The sequence below is a fragment of the Symphalangus syndactylus genome, chromosome 3 (assembly GCF_028878055.3).
Source record: "Symphalangus syndactylus isolate Jambi chromosome 3, NHGRI_mSymSyn1-v2.1_pri, whole genome shotgun sequence".
NCBI classification, from domain to species: Eukaryota; Metazoa; Chordata; class Mammalia; order Primates; family Hylobatidae; genus Symphalangus; species Symphalangus syndactylus.
The window spans coordinates 56,969,810-56,981,819 of record NC_072425.2 but is presented as its reverse complement, the minus strand read 5'-3'; the positions used below and the strand labels follow the sequence as shown (position 1 = coordinate 56,981,819).

General features: G+C 43.0%; 1 pseudogene; it reads left to right on the top strand.

Annotated features, from left to right (window-relative positions):
- The window catches only part of LOC129478506 (cytochrome c oxidase subunit NDUFA4-like), a 74,071-nt pseudogene extending 66,529 nt beyond the window's left edge, over positions 1-7,542 (top strand).
- The last annotated feature ends 4,468 nt before the right edge of the window (positions 7,543-12,010 follow it).

Below are 12,010 nucleotides of genomic sequence, written 5' to 3'. Positions count from 1 at the left end.
TTATTAACTCTGTCATTTGCTCTTTCTGCTTCATTGCCATTAGCCATTTAATGGTTTTTAAAGTCATGAGGTTTTATATGTTTGAACTGAATAGAGTCAAAATTATGACTCCTTCTTTGTGATTTCTTCTGTAGTGTTTACAATTAGAAGGATGCATTAAGGAAGGTATAATTAAACTATATATTTTTCCACAAGGCAGAATAACCATGCTGATAGCGAGCAGCCTTATCTCCTTCCTGATTGAGCATGCTGTTGGCCTTCACCTGTATCAATTTCAGAATAATTCATTTCTTTTCCATTTTTTATTTCTGTGATGCTTACCCCTTTTTAAGCTTGAACTATTTTAATTAATTGATTAATCATTTGGATGTTTTCTTAATCATGTATTATTTTCTAAAACACACTAAGGAGTCTGTTTGACAGCTGACCTATCCCACCGAGCTGCCAATTCTTGCAGTATCATCTGATTTTAATTATCATAGCCTTACACCTGGCCAACTCCATTTTTAGAAACAACATGCCTTTTTATTATTTTGCTTTCTTACTCTTTGGCTCCTTATGGGGTAAATCAACTTTCTAACCCAAGAGCTGACATTTTCAGCAAAGAAGAAATCGTCTTTTGTTATGTTAACATAGAGTCTTAGATATTAATAGAGGCAGCTTCCTCAAACCATTCCACAAAATGGCCTGATAGCTTTACCTTTCCAAAAAATAAACTAGGATGTGCTTAACATTTTGGTGTTATGTCTAAAGTTTCATTAAAATGTACCATGCAAAACAATCTAAGTGTTTCTTTTTTTTTTTTGAGACTGAGTTTCACTCTTGTTACCCAGACTGGAGTGCAATGGTGCGATCTCAGCTCACTGCAACCTCTGCCTCCCGGGTTCAAGCAATTCTCCTGCCTAAGCCTCCGGAGTAGCTGGGATTACAGGCATGTGCCACCACGCCCAACTAATTTTGTATTTTTAGTAGAGACAGGGTTTCTCCATGTTGAACAGGCTGGTCTCCAACTCCCAGCCTCAGGTGATCTGCCCGCCATAGCCTCCCAAAGTGCTGGGATTACAGATGTGAGCCACTGCGCAAGGCCCAATCTAACTGTTTCTTGACATATCTGGCTGTCTGAGGATAGCACAAAGCCAATTTAAACAGCTAAGAAAAAGTCGGTTTATCCTTGTGGCTATATTTATGGTTGAAATTGAAGGCCAAGTGTCCTATATTTTCTTGAAGGACATTTTTTTCTTTTCCTTTGATTAATCTCTTGTTGATCACTTTTTAAATTTCTCACAATAGTCATTCTTAAGTAAACCACTCACAGGGTGCAGGGAGTGAAAAGAGCTGCCATCTGGTTTCTGACAGAACTGGTTTACCTCTTGCTTCCCTACTTCCCATTAGCATCGGCTTCTTCATCTATAAAGAATCATTTAACAAAATGACATTTGTCTCGTAGAGCTGGTAGAGTAGTTAAATGGGATTACGTATGGAAGGACCTTAGCACAATGCCTGCACAAAATAAAAACCAAATAAATGTAAGGTAGGTATGTGTGTATATGTATATATATATACATATACATATACACACATACCTACCTTACATTTATTTGGTTTATATATATATATATATATATATATATATAAACGGCGCATGCCTGTAGTCCCATCTACCTGAGGCTGAGACAGAAGGGTTCATTGAGCCAGGAGTTCAAGACTGCAGTGCACACTGAAGACTGCAGTGCACACTGATGGCGCCTGTAAGTAGCCACTACACTCCAGCCTGAGCAATATAACAAGAGCCTGTCTCTAAAAAAAAAAAAAAAAAAAAAAAAAAGTTTTTTTGAGACATAGTCTCACTGTGTCACCTAGGCAGGAGTGCAATGGTGCGATCTCACCTCACTGCAACTTCTGCAACCCCAACTCAAGATATCCTACCATCTCAGCCTCCCAAGCAGCTGGGACTACAGGCACTCACTAGCACATGCAGCTAATTTTTGTATTTTGTGTACAGATGGGGTTTCTCCATGTTTCCCAGGCTGGTCTTGAACTCCTCGGCTCAAGCAATCCTCCTGCTTTGGCCCCCAGAAAAATTGTTAATGTTGAAAAAACACTAAATAAATGTAAGCTTACAAAATAGACCTCCTCACCCCAGGCTACCTCAATCCTTGCAAATGATCTTGCTTGACTCCTACTTTACTGAGATGATGAAGCTCTCAATCTACCCTCTTCTTTATGCTCATCCTTAACCCTATCTATCTCATTCCCTCTTTATTCCTATCTCAAGAAAAAACAGGTCCTCTTTCCTGCCAAGTCTATCCCTACATCTTTGATCTCCTTTCTTCCCTCCCTCCTTCCTTCCTTCCCTCCCTTCTTCCTTTCCTCCTTCCTTCTCTCCTTCATTCTCTTTCTTCCTTCTTTCCTTTCTTCCCTCCTCCCTTCCTTCTTTTCCTTCTTCCTTCTCTCCCTCCCTTCTCTCTCTGAACCTCGCTCAGTTCTCTTCTCCCTTAGATCAGCAGTTCTCTACATGTGCCCTGTCCCTTCTTTTTATTATAAATAGACTCAGTTCTCTCCTGCCCTATAGAAACAAACCATCTTTTTTTTTTTTTTTTTTTTTTTGAGACGGAGTCTCGCTCTGTCACCCAGGCTGGAGTGCAGTGGTGCGGTCTCAGCTTAATGCAAGCTCCGCCTCCCGGGTTCATGCCATTCTCCTGCCTCAGCCTCCCGAGTAGCTGGGACCACAGGCGCCCACCACCATGCCCGGCTAATTTTTATTTTTAGTAGAGATGAGGTTTCACTGTGTTAGCTAGGATGGTCTCGATCTCCTGACCTCGTGATCTGCCCACCTCGGCCTTCCAAAGTGCTGGGATTACAGGCTTGAGCCACTGCACCCGGCCGAAACAAACCATCTTTAAGCGTTATATTTTAGTTATCTATTGCTGCATAATATATTGCTTCAAGACTTAGTGACTTGAAACAACAATAAGTATTTCTCATCTCCCACGGTTTCTATGAGTCTGGCATTGAGTGGCAGCTTGGTTGGGCAGTTCTGGCTTGGGGTCTGTCAAAAGGTTGCATTCAGGTCAGCTGAGGCTGCAGTATCTGAAGGGTTGATGGAAATGGAGGATCCACTTCTGAGGTAGCTCACTGCCAAAGCTGGCAAATTGGTGTTGACAAGTGGAGTCCTCTCTGTGTAAACATCTCCACAGGGCTGCCTGAGTGTTCTCACAACATGGTGGCTAGCATTATCCCACGGTGTGTGATTCATGAAGCCAATGCAGAAGCTATAATTTCTTTACAAACTAGCTTTGGAAGTCACACACTGTTATTTCCTCTGTATTCTGTTGGTCACACAGAGCAGTCCTGGTACAACATGGCACAACAAAAGTACATGAACCCTAAAAGGCAGTAACGATTGGGGGCCAACTCAGAGGCTGACTACCCCACCTACTAGCACTCTCTTTGTTCTCCTGTGACTTTGAAAAGGTTGCTCACCATGGCTCCAATTTCTCATCCTCTACTCTCTCAGGCAGAGTTCCTGTTTGCAAGCAATTAAAGTTGACTCTAGGTATTCCAAAGAGAAGTTTATTAAAAAGGTATTATTGGAAGTGCTGGAGAACCAGAGTTGCTGAATTTGAGTCTCCAAAAAGAATGCCCAAAACCAGGCCACAAGACTGGGCAGAAGAACCAAAATTTCCCTTGCTACGGCCACTGCTACTGCTGTTGCTCAAAAAGCCAAAGTTTGTGCTGCCACTCGCCCAACAAAAATACAGCCGATCTCTGAACAACACAGGTTTGAACTGCACTTATACACGGATTTTTTTTTTACATGGATCTTTTTCAACAAAAGTTACGCTGAGTGTGCTTGCCTCTCCTGCCTCCTGTTCCATGTCTTCCGCTTCTGCCACCCCTGAGACAGCAAGACCAGCCCCTCCTCTTCCTCCTCCTTCTCAGCCTGATCAGCATGAGGATGACAAGGATGAAGACCTTTATGATGATCCACTTCCACTAAATGAATAGTGTATTAGTTCGTTCTCACACTGCCATAAAGACATACCCGAGACTGATTAATTTATAAAGAAAAGAGGTTTAATTGACTTGTAGTTATGCATGGCTGGGGAGGCCTCAGGAAACTTAGAATCATGGCAGAAGGGGAAGAGGCACATCTTACATGGTGGCAGGCGAGAGAGAGAAGAGGGAACAAAGGAGGAACTTCCAAACAGTTATAAAACCATCAGATCTCTTGAGAACTCACTCATTATCATGAAAACAGCATGAGGGAAACCACCTGCATGATCCAATCACCTCCCACCTGGTCCCTCCCTCAACAGCTGGGGATTACAACTCAAGATGAGATTTGGGTGGGAATACAAAGCCTAGCCATATCAAATAGTAAATATATTTTCTTTTTCTTATTATTTTCTTAATGACATTTTTTCTCTAGCATATCTTATTGTAAAAATACAGTATATGATACATATATAAAATATGTGTTAACTGTTTATATGGGCTTCCAGTCAATAGTAGGCTATTACTACTTACGTTTGGGGGAATAAAAAGTAATACATGGATTTTTGACAGCACAGGGGTCATTGCCCCAGCGCCATGTTGTTCAAGGGTCAACTGTAGTAAAAGATCCCACAAGAAAGTCTCTTTCTCAAGCTGCTGGTTTCTGAACAGGTGGTTAATATGGGTGTATCTGATGAGAAGCTGCATACATCACATTCCTGCATCCCAGCTGCTAGAGAGGCTGAGAATCTCAATTTTCTGAGTTCTGTTTTGGTGAGGCAAGATGCAAAAGGCTGGAAATATCCCAAACATAGTAAGAATTTTCAGAAAGTGTAGGCCACCCAAAAAGAATGACAAACTGTCTGCAATATCCTCTTCCTTCTTAATCCTTGCAATTTGGCTTCTGTCTAAATTCCACTAAAGCTGCTTCTCAGTGGTCCCCAGTGATGTTACATGGGCCTTCCTACCCTTGGATCATTCCTGCGCCTAGTGGGGAAATTAACTTGGCCAGCATCTTAGGTCAAGTTCCCCAGAAGTGGACACTGAGTGAATTCATGCGTTTGATTTTTTTTTTTTTTTTTTTTTTTTTTGAGATGGAGTCTCACTCTGTCGCCCAGGCTGGAGTGCAGTGGTGCGAACTCATCTCATTGCAACCTCTGCCTCCTGGGTTTAAGCGATTCTCCTGCATCAGCCTCCCGAGTGCTGGGATTACAGGCATGCACCACCATGCCCAGCTAATTTTTGTATTTTTAGTAGAGACAGGGTTTTGCCATGTTGGCCAGGCTGGTCTTGAACCCCTGGCTTCAGGTGATCCACCCGCCTCGGCCTCCAAAAGTCCTGGGATTACAGGTATGAACCACTGTGCCCACCCATGCCTTTGATTTATTAAGGAAGTTTCTCCAGAGGAGTCAGGTTAGGAGGTGGGGGACATAGGACAGCAGGGTCCTACATAAGGCCCTACATGATTGTGCCCTGTCTCCCCAACTTCATCTCACCACACATTCCGCTTGCTCACAAAGCTCCCTCCACAGCAATCTGCTCCCTGCTGCTGCCACACACCACGCCCTTTCTTGCTTGAGAGCTACTGTCCTTGCTCTTCCCTCCACCTGAAGACCTTTCCCCTGGTGTGGGACATGGTCCTCATCATCCTTCAGGCCTCAGCTCTCTTGGCATCCTATCTCAGTGGCCTTTTCACTCCTTCCCCAGGTGGTAGCAATCATATCACTCTGTATATGTCCCTCAAAGCCTTTATGATAATCCAGAATTATTAATGGATTTGTTCAAATGTTATTGTCTCCCTTCCCCAAAGAAAATTGAAAGTTGCCTGAAGAGGATTGCCTAATAAATATGTTGGGAGACAACAACAATTCTTAGATCTTGGTAGGCATTCCGAAAATAAGTGTTAAAGGAATGAATGGAAGAGTATGCTTTGGAGAAGGAAGATGTTGTTAAACAGGACAAGAAAACACAACATTATAAATCAATAGATAATTTAACCTCATAAAAGTTTAAAACTTCTGTATTTTGAAAGATGAGTAAACCTACTGAAAAATGAAAAAAAAGCCTGTAATCCCAGCACCTTGAGAGGCCGAGGTGGGTGGATCACAAGGTCAGGAGATTGAGACCATCCTGGCCAACATGGTGAAACCCCATCTCTACTAAAAATACAAAAAAATGAGCCAGGTGTGGTGGCGGGCGCCTGTAGTCCCAGCTACTCGGGAGTCTGAGGCAGGAGAATCACTTGAACCTGGGAGGCAGAGGTTGCAGTGAGCTGAGATCACGCCACTGCCCTCCAGCCTGGCGACAGAGTGAGACTCCATCTCATAAAAAAAAAAAAAGTGGAAAAAAAAATCAAAATACATAAAACAGACCATAGGTTTGTTCAAGAACCCTAACCAAGTGACTGATCTCACACAAATAAGAGGATTTCACTTTATTAAAAGTAAAAAGAGGCCCAGAATTGCAATAAAAAGAGAGTAAGATTACTATTAATGATTATGGTAAACTTAATTAGCTCCAAATAAACAATGACGATTTGTAGTGTTCCTACCAAATCTCCATCAAACACTGGAATTATTTCCTTGCCTCTCCTCCCTATACCCACCCCAACTTTTCAACCCAATGTATCCCTTGTTAAATTAAGTTTAGCCTAAAGCTGCCTCCTTACCTCAAAAGGTTCCTCTGTACATAGTGAACTGTAACCTATCTGGACGTGTAAACAGACTAACCTACTGTTGTATTAATTGTGGAGTTTCAGCCAATCACAGGCAGCCAACTGTATAAACTGTGTTTAAATAAGGCCAAGCTGTAACCAGTCCTGCTGTTCCTGTGCCTCAGTTCCTTTTTCTGTCCATAAATCCTCTGACCACTGGGCAGTGCCATAGTCTTTCTGAACCTATTCTGGCTCAGGAGGCTGCCCAATTCAAGAATCATTCTTTGCTCAGCCAAACTCTGTTCAAAATAATTTGTTTAAAGTTTTTCTTTTGACACCCTAAGCTACCTCTGCTCACATAGAAGTTTGCATATTCCCCTAAGAGAGTATGATCTTAACTGCTGGAAATTTAGGGCTTTGGGGAAGGAATGTTGCCTTATTGGTCTTCATATCCCAGGGTCAGTGTGATGCTTGTCACAAAATAGGTCCTAAGACTTGGGACATCTGCACAGTCTCAGTGCAGATACTACTTAGCCCAGGGGCCTGGTGGCTAGGCTGATTCTCTCCTTTCCAATCAGAGTCCTCTGCCACAAACACGCTCCACCAGATCATCAGTCAGGCCAAGAAGCATCCAAGCTTGATCACCCTCTTTGTATTTATTGGAGCTTTGTATTTATTGGAGATACTGGAGTAGCACTGTATGTCTTGCATCTGGCATTGTTCAATCCAGATGTTAGTTGGGACAGAAAGAATAACCCAGAGCCCTGGAACAAGCTGGGTCCTAATGATTAATACAAATTCTACTCAGTGAATGTGGATTACAGCAAACTAAAGAAAGAAGGTCCATATTTCTAAATGAAATGTTTCACTATGAAGCTGCTTTAGAATGAAGGTCTTCCAGAAGCCATCCTCACAATTTTCCACTTAACCAGGAAATATTTATCCTCTGAATTCATGAAATCATGTTGATGTAATGTATTGGAGATTACACTGATTAATAAATAACTGAAACTTGGCAAGGTGTGGTGGCTCACACCAATAATCCTAGCACTTTGGGAGGCCGAGGCAGTTGAATCACCTGAGGTCAGGAGTTTGAGACCAGCCTGACCCACATGGTGAAACCCCGTCTCTACTAAAAATACAAAAATTAGCTGGGTGTAGGGGCACGCACCTGTAATCTCAGCTACTCAGGAGTCTGAGACAGAAGAATCGCTTGAACCCAGGAGGCAGAGGTTGCAGTGAGCCGAGATCACACCACTACACTCCAGGCTGGGCACACCACTGCACTCCAGGCTGGGCAACAGAGCAAGACTCCATCTCAAAATAAATAAATAAATAACTGAAACTTGAAAAACAATAGGTTTTAGGGGGGCAAGAGCAGTAACTGCAGGAGAAAAGCATCTGAGCTGGTAAGAGGAAATGAACCCAAGAGCGAAGTTGAGGTGTTGGCCTTCCTTCTTAATAATCAACAGGAGTGTGTGGAAACAGAGGCAGTGCCAGACAAGGGAGTGTGTACATGCTTATGGCTTTCTATGTCCTCTTGTTGAATATCAGGCACGTGGAGAGAAATGTGAAAGATCTGAGGGGAGTGAAGGTGTGAAGTGGTCATACGAGACAGTGGAAAAACTAATATACTGAGGATGCTTAATAAGGTTACTGGGTGGCTGGGCATGGTGGTTCACGCCTGTAATCCCAGCACTTTGGGAGGCCAAGGTGGGTAGATCATGAAGTCAAGAGATCAAGACCATCCTGGCCAACGTGGTGAAACTCTGTCTCTACTAAAAATACAAAAATTAGCCAGGCGTGGTGGCACGTGCCTGTAGTCCCAGCTACTCAGGAGGCTGAGGCAGAAGAATTGCTTGAACCTGCGAGGCAGAGGTTGCAGTGAGCCAAGATCACACCATTGCACTCCAGTCTGGTGACAGAGCAAGACTCTGTCTCAAAATAAATACATAAATAAGTAAAGTAAGTGTTGGAAATTGGTGCTAGGTGTCACAAAGAAGAAGCTGCACTTAGATCATAAATTTCTCATCAAGGCAATTTACTTCTGCAGAAGGGTGCTGCCTGTGTCCAAAGTGATTGCAAGAGCACACCACACGAAGAGAGAAGGGGTTTTTATTCCTAAGGCAGCTCCTGCTCTTTTCCCCATTGGCTGGAGTCAGACTGCACAATCTAAGCTAACCCAATTTGCTAAGTCTTAAACTTTTCCAAATAGGGTAAACATGAGATTTGCAAAGGAAGGAGGGGAGGGAGAGGAAGGGGTATGGTTGACTTAGAAAATAAGAAAGAAAGAAGTTTGAAACTGTTTCCAAATAAGGTAGTGAAATGAGAACTTTGAAGGCCAGGGTGACGAAAGGGGGAAGGAGGGAGAAAGGAAGGGTGGATTTATGACACCACTTGTGACCATAGAGTTGAGTTTTGAAGAGGAACTTACTTGTTCCAACAATAAGGTTACTGGGTGGCATTGAACATACAGTTGAGATTTGTGATTATGAAACTAAGGCAAGAACTGGTTGGCCAGGTGCAGTGGCTCATGCCTGTAATCCCAGCACTTTGGGAGGCTGAGGAGGGTGGATCACGAGGTCAGGAGTTCAAGACCAGCCTGGCCAATATGGTGAAACCCCATCTCTACTAAAAATACAAAAATCAGCTAGGCATGGTGGCATGCACCTGTAATCCCAGCTACTCGGGAGGCTGAGGCAGGAGAATCGCTTGAACCCAGGAGGCAAAGGTTGCAGTGAGCCAAGATCGCACCACTGCACTCCAGCCTAGGCAACAGAGTAAGACTCCATCTCAAAAAAAAATAATAATTTAAAAGAACCAGCCAACACAGTTGTGTGCTATTGTCCAGCAATATTATCTGCCCAGGTGAAGGAACAGAAGAGGCAGAGAATGGGATTTAATCAAGATTGGATGTTTGCTAGAGCAGTAAGCCATTGAAGAGAGGGCCTACAAAATTCGTGGAATGTGCAAGAGGTGATTAGTATGATGGACCATCTACTCTAACATTAGTAAGGGAAATGAAAATGCAATAAAGTGCCTGATTGTGAAAATACACTAGGATCAAAGGATTAGAGGCATTGTTGAGACTGAAGAATTGTTGGAGTGAAGACACTGGCATTAGAGATGCAGAGGCTAGGAGGTGGTGGTCAGATAATGGGATACTGAAGTTAATTTTTAGTAATTATGCATTTAAGATGATGAAATGTTCATGTTATGGCCATGGTGTTCAATAGTTTAAGTAGGATAAAAAAATATTTAAAGAGGTAGAGAAACTGAAACTCTGATATGCAAGATGGATCATCCACGAGGTTGGGGAAATCTCAAAAAATGGAGTGGAGAGATGAGTTTTGAATGAGTGAGCCATTAAATGCTTTGAAGATGTGAAGCCCATTTAATCTTCTTAAGAATTCTACATAAAATTCAAGAATTTGGCCAGACACATCTGTAATCCTAGCACACTGGGAGGCTTAGATCAGCAGATCACTTGAGCCCAGGAGTTTGAGACCAGCCTGGGCAATATGATGAAACCCCGTCTCTACAAGAAAATGCAAAAATTAACTGGGTGTGGTGACACACACATATGGTTCCTGCTACTCAGGGGGCCAAGGTGGCAGGATCACCTGAGCTGGGGGGAAGTTGAGGCTGCAATGAGCCATGATTGAGCCACTGCCCTCCAACCTGGGCAGTGAGAGAGACCCTGTCTCAAAAAAAAAAAAAAAGAAAGAAATTCAGAAATTTTACGTCGACTTAAAGAAGGTGTTTTGAATAATTGCCTGAAGTCATGCAAGGTAAGTGCTTCAGCTGGAGTTCGAACCTAAGTTTCTCTGACTCCAAGCTTATTAAATTCTTTTTTTTTTTTTTTTTTTTGAGACGGGGTCTTGCTCTGTTGCCCAGGCTGGAGTGCAGTGGCGCGATCTCGGCTCACTGCAAGCTCCACCTCCCAGGTTCACGCCATTCTCCTGCCTCAGCCTCTCGAGTAGCTGGGAACACAGGCGCCCACCACCACGCCCGGCTAATTTTTTATATTTTTAGTAGAGACGGGGTTTCACCATGTTAGCCAGGATGGTCTCGATCTCCTGACCTCGTGATCCGCCCCCCTCAGCCTCCCAAAGTGCTGGGATTACAGGTGTGAGCCACTGGGCCCAGCTTTAAATTCTTTCTCTGCCAGTATACATCTTCCATTTTTCATTGGTAAGACCAAGCAGAAGAGAGTTAAGGCATGATCCATGACATGCTCCAATAGTGAATTCTGAGCTCAGAAGAGAAAATAAATCTCAGCCAAAAAAATAAAAATAAAATATGTGTGTATGTGTGTGTGTGTGTGTGTGTGTGTATAAAATAAAAATCCTGCTGAAATGCTTGGGGCAGGAGCAGGGCGAGGGTGGAATCAGACACTAGAAATGTTTAATCTTGTGGGTATCATTAATTTTTAGACACTATAGTAGAAATGTGAGTTAACTGCTCGGAGGGATAAATGAGGTTCTAGAAATGAAAGTAAGTAATTGAGTCACAGAATCATAGAGCTAGAGGGATCTTAGTAAATATTTCATTCATCCATTTTCTGCTTAGAAAACCGATACTCAAAAAAGTTAAGTGACTTGTGTAAATTCACAAAGCTAGGTGGTAAAGTCTAACCCAGTAATGTAAGGACCAGCCCGTTCAACCACATAGACTGTAGTTTTTTCTTCCCACTCCAAAGGATTTTAAGTCAGAATTCTTGAGACTGTATGCCTTTCCTATAAAGGGCATACTTCCCCAAAAGTTAAATGCACTGTGCTTGAGAGTCTTCTCCAAGGTGCATTTGGCATGACTGGTATTCATGTGGCCCCTTTATGCTCGATTTTACTGATGGCTGGCCACCTCTTACATCCAGGACCAACCTACTTTGTAGAAACCGTGACTGTAACCTGCTCTAAACCTGTGGTCAAATCTTGCCAGAGGCAAAAGTCCTCTTCCTGATGGGATCTTTCCCATGACTCTGTTGAGGAACTGGAAGGTCCAGTTTCTGTGGTCAAGAGGGAAATCCTAATCATTGAACACTAAAATGTGAGACCATAGAGGACCCTCACCACTGATATTCAAAAGGCTGAAAATGCACTGAACTGTCTTGGCCTCCTCAGTGAAGGCAGAGTCATCAGATGAGTGTGTTCCTGTAACTTCCAGCTTTATGCTTCTCCTGTGGTTGAGAGAAAGGAGCTGGAGTGGATTGGAGGAGAAGCTGAGATGGATTAGGAAATTACTTCCTTTTCTACAAGCTTACACTTCAGGAATAGTCAATCAAGGCTCTTCAGCGTGACTAAACATTGCGTTAAGCATCCTTTGGCTTGAAGACATCAGCTTTCTAAAACGAGGGCTATT